Consider the following 5,777-nt stretch of genomic DNA (forward strand, 5'->3'; position numbering starts at 1 on the left):
GGACTTTTCCTTAAAATAACCAGTAGCACATATTTAAAACCATCAGTAAGCATCATATGTAATGGGGATAAACTGCAACCATTCCCAATAAGATCAGGAGTGCAACAACTTTGCCCACTATCACCATTACTATTCATTATTGTTTTAGAAATACTAGCTTTGTCAATAAGAGTTGAAAAAGAGATTAAAGGAATTAGAATAAGTAATGAGGAAATCAAATTATCACTCATTGCTGATGATATGATGATATACTTAGAGAACCCCAGAGATTCTATTAAAAAGCTATTAGAAATAATCCACACCTTTAGCAAAGTTGCAGGATACAAAATAAACCCACATAACTCATCAGCATTTTTATATATCACTAACAAAATCCAACAGTTAGAGTTACAAAGAGAAATTCCATTTAAGGTAACTACCAATATTATAAAATATTTAGGAATCTATCTGCCAAGGGAAAATCAGAAACTATATGAGCAAAACTACAAAACACTTTCCACACAAATTAAGTCAGATCTAACCAATTGGAAAAATATTAAGTGCTCTTGGATAAGATGAGCAAATTAAAAAAAAAGATGAAAAGATTACCTAAACTAATCTATTTATTTAGCGCTATACCAATCAGACTCCCAAAAAACTATTTTAATGACCTAGAAAAGTAACAACAAAGTTCATATGGAAAAACAAAAGGTCAAGAATTTCAAGGCAATTAATGAAAAAAAAATCAAATGAAGGTGGCCTAGCTGTACCAGATCTAAAATTATATTATAAAGCAGCAGTTATCAAAACCATTTGGTATTGGCTAAGAAATAGAATAGTTGATCAGTGGAATAGGTTAGGTTCAAAAGACAAGACAGTCAATAACCTTAATAATCTAGTTTTCAACAAACCTAAAGATCCCAGCTTTTGGGATAAGAACTCACTGTTTGACAAAAATTGTTGGGAAAATTGGAAATTAATATGGCAGAAATGCAGAAATTAGGCATTGACTCACACTTAATACGGTACACCAAGTTATGGTCAAAATGGGTTCATGACCTAGGCATAAAGAATGAGATTATAAACAAATTAGAGGAATTTAGGCTAGTTTACCTCTCAGACCTATGAAATAGGAAGGAATTTATGACCAAAGAAGAACTAGAGATCATTATTGATCACAAAATAGGAAAATTTGATTATATCAAATTGAAAAGTTTTTGTACAAACAAAACTAATGTAGACAAGATTAGAAGGGAAGCAATAAACTGGGAAAGCATTTTGACAATCAAATGTTCTGATACAGGCCTTATTTCTAAAATATAGAGAATTGACTCTAAGTTATAAGAAATCAAGCCATTCTCCAATTAATAAATGGTCAAAGGATATGAACAGACAATGCTCAGATAAAGAAATAGAAACTATTTATAGCCATATGAAAAGATGCTCCAAACCATTATTAATCAGAGAAATGCAAATTAAGAAAACTCTGAGATACCACTACACACCTCTTAAACTGGCTAGGCTGACACGAAATGATAATGCTGAATGTTGAAGGGGAGGTGGAAAGTGTCAGGGACACTGACACATTGTTGGTGGAATTGTGAATACATCCAGCCATTCTGGAGAGCAATTTGGAATTATGCTCAAAATGTTATCAAATTGTACAATCCCTTTGATCTAGCAGTGTTACTACTAGGCTTATATCCCAAAGAGATTTTTAAAGAAGGGAAAGAGACCTATATATGCAAGAATGTTTGTGGAAGTCCTCTTTGTAGTGGTCTGAAACTGGAAACTAAATGGATGCCCAACGATTAGAGAATGGCTGAATAAATTGCGGTAAATGAATATTATGGAATATTATTGTTCTGTAAAAAATGACCAACAGGATGATTTTAGAAAGGCCTGGCGAGACTTACATGAACTGATGCTGAGTGAAATGAGCAGCTCCAGGAGTTCATTATATACTTCAACAACAATACTATATGATGATCAATTCTGATGAACCTGACCGTCTTAACAATGAGATGAACCAAATCAGCTCCAATAGATCATAATGAATTGAACCATCTACACTCAGCGAAAGAACTCTGGGAGATGACTATGAACCACTACATAGAATTCTCAATCCCTCTACCTTTGTCCATCTGCATTTTTTATTTCCTTCACAGGCTAATGGTACACTATTTCAAAGTCTTATTCTTTTTGAACACCAAAATAACTGTTTGGACGTGTATATTAATATTTTATTTAATTTATACTTTAACATATTTAACATGTATTATGCCATCTGAGGGAAGGGGTGGGGGGAAGGAGGGGAAATATTGGAACAAAAGGTTTGGCAATTGTCAATGCTGTAAAATTACCCATGCATATAACTTGTAAATAAAAAGTTATAATAAATAAATTTTAAAAAAATCCTATCCAAGAAAAGTTTAAATAACAGAACTGATTTTTTTGCTTTTCTTTTTTTTTCTATTTTTTAAAATTAATTTTATAATTATAACATTTTTGATAATACATATGCATAGGTAATTTTTTACAACATTATCCCTTGTACTCCCTTCTGTTCTGAATGTTTCCCCTCCTTCCCTCCACCCCCTCCCCTAGATGGCAGGCATTCCCATACATATTAAATATGTTATAGTATATCCTAGATACAATATATATGTGCAGAACCAAATTTTGTTTTTGTTGTTGCAAAGGAAGAATTGGATTCAGAAGGTAAAAAATAACCTGGGGAGAAAAACAAAAAATGCCAACAGTTTACACTCATTTCCCAGTGTTCCTTTTCTGGGTAACAGAACTGATTTTAGTATAGATTTTATTATTTTTGCTAGAATTTAGCAAAAGAGAATTTTTCACCAATCGTCCTTAAGTTCCTTCTAGTTTTTCTCACTTGTTTCTTTCAGCCTATGACTCAAAAATCTATTTTTTTTTTTGGTCACTTTATACCAGAAAATAATAAAGGCCCATACATACAAAGGCCAGATTTGCTATTTAAATTATTAAAATTCTACAGTTGGATCAATCTGTGAACTCTTCTGCTAGCATTAAAACTTCTTTGGCCTCTAAAATCTTCTCCCTTAAAAGTCCTTTGTTTAAGTCATTTAACTTGTGGTCAATAATCTATCTAAAGCTTGAATGTTAAGCTCATTATGATGAATGATAGCCTCTTTGGCTGCAATTGTGTAATTGAAACTACTAGTACCTTCAAAATACCTTAGTTGTCCTTAATCAAATTTCCTCTTTTGAGTCTCTGAGTTTTTGGCTGAATGTATCTTATGAAAGGTAATACTATCAGGAAAGGGTCATCAGGATATTGCCACTCTTAACCTAATACATAATCCCATGAAAATAGGCCTCTTTATTTTTGCTTTAGAATTAGTTCCTTTCTGTTTTATGTGAAGGAGGTTAATCTGGAAGCTCCAAACTTGTGAGTCTCAAAAGCTTGGGGGTGGGGTGGGGTGGGGTGGGTGGTTCTCTATCTCTCTGAGATGCTAAGTCTAGACCTAGTTGTATAGGCAGCTAAGCACAGAGTTCCCCAACTACAAGGAATGACTTTGGGGAATAATCTTCAAGATCTAGCATGTGAAAACTAGGCCTAATCTGCAGTGGCAGATCATTTGACAGTGATGTCACATTTAAATGTGAACTTTTAATCGACCAATGCTATCTGGAAACTATATTAAATCTGAGTTTATTCCCCTCAGAGACCAATAAGTTGTGTTAGGAGAGAATTTCCCAAATTCCCAACAATTCCCAGAATTGTTGGGAAGACATTTTTGCGTTTAATTTTTTTCTGTATCTTTAAGTAACTATCCCTTTTAAAAAGTGAAATTCATGCTAACTGGTTAAATAAAATGGTTGGCATGTCAGTGATAGCTTACAAAAAGAGAAACAGAATTGGTGGGGAATGCAAGTTAAAAGCTTTAGTGAAGAGATGTCCTCAGGCCTTCAGTAATACACTTAGATCCTAAAAGAGGAGATATAATAGTTGAAATCTGGAATAGTTGGTGCCAGAGCATACTTACTACCCACAAAAGGATCTCTATTTCTGGAGGAAAAGTCTATATTTGCTTTCCCAATACTCTGGCAATCTTTGTCCGTCTCCTTCAAAACCTGGGTGAATTTATTTTTCTTATTTCCATTCTCTATTATGCTGGAATAATGTTCTAGAATAATGAACCACAATCAAATGAACTTTGCCATTATTCCTAACTGGGATGTGTCAATCTACTTCCCTATGGCTCAGTTCATTATCCTAATAACTTACCTACTAAAGTGTTTCTTTGGTTACTATTCACCATTTTGTGTTATCTCATCCATCACTATATAAACACCTGGAGGACTAAGACTGTCTGTTTTATGTACTTGTATTCCTAGATAGTGCTTGATATATACTTAGTGTTTAATAAATGTCATTATCATACATCATTCTTTCTTTCATTTCTTATTTTTAAGTTCCATAGGAGATAATGAATGTTAGAGAGCAATATATATATATGTTGTTATTATAGTTATCATTCTAAAATAACATAAAAGGGCAAGAGCTAAAATCCTGAAGTCTGATCATTGGTAGTTGAGGTAATTAGTGTTAAATGTAAGAAGAAGATTGACAACTCTCATATTTTTATTTTACCATTCAGTGAAATAATTCTATAAATTGATTACCCACTGAGAAAAGGGATCCAAGAAAAAAACTAATCAGCACTTGGAAAGCAATGTAGTACATTGAAAATAACTTTGGAATTAGCCTAGGTTCAAATCCTGACTGTCACTCAGTACCCTATGCCACTATGGACAGGTCACTTAACTTTCTGTACGTCATTTCCTTAATTTGTCAGATTAAAGTTTTGGCCTACTTGATCCCTAATGTCTCTTACAACTCCAGATGCATGTCAGTATGATATGAACAAGAATAAGAACATAAAACAATCATTTCCAAAGAATCCAAGTTGAGAACTCTAGTGTCTTTGTGAGAAAACTTGTGCTTCACAGCTACAGGTCAATGTTTATTCTCTAGCAAACAGATCAAAAGGCAACTTTCCAATCTCATATTCTTCACTAATTATTCCAAGTACTTTTTTCATTATTGTGTTGTTTTAGAAGATTCCTCACTAGGATTTTACATTTCTAATCAAATACTTCTATTATCAGAGCAGAGTTTTGCAAGGAACTCTAATCCAACACTCAGGAATAATTTCTATTTATAGAAAACAGGCTGCCTGGCCACCAACAGATGATGTTTACTCAAGTATTCAGGGATCCTACTCTTTATTACCAGTTTGCACTGAATAGAAGTAAACTTTTCTATAGCAGTCTATAGTTAAGTTACCAGGGTTCCCTTTGGAATTTTCCTTGTGAATGGGAGTCACATGGGCACCACGCCAATTCCCTAGCACAGTGGTTATTTGTAAAGACATTTGTACATTTTGGCCAACGGTTCCAAAAGTTCACTCTTGAGTTCCATCATCAAACCTGTGTTCTCTTTGTATTCCAATATTATATTGCCTAGAAAATTTTCATTTATCTTCTCTGTAAACATTATCTTCGGAATATTAATCCAATGAGATATTCATTATATCAATTTTTGCTTTGAAAACTTCAGTTACCATCAGTATCAAAATCAAAGTTTCCTACCTTTTAATATCTTCAATATTAGAATTTCTATTTCAATTTTTAAATTATGATCAGATGGTATTGCCACATTTTTATCATAGAAACATAGAAATTTCAAATAAACATAAAAATGGAAATTCTACCAAGTTCCTATTTGCCCTTTCTTTTTAACATATTTG

This window comes from Sminthopsis crassicaudata, chromosome 1 (assembly GCF_048593235.1).
Source record: "Sminthopsis crassicaudata isolate SCR6 chromosome 1, ASM4859323v1, whole genome shotgun sequence".
Classification (NCBI taxonomy): domain Eukaryota; kingdom Metazoa; phylum Chordata; class Mammalia; order Dasyuromorphia; family Dasyuridae; genus Sminthopsis; species Sminthopsis crassicaudata.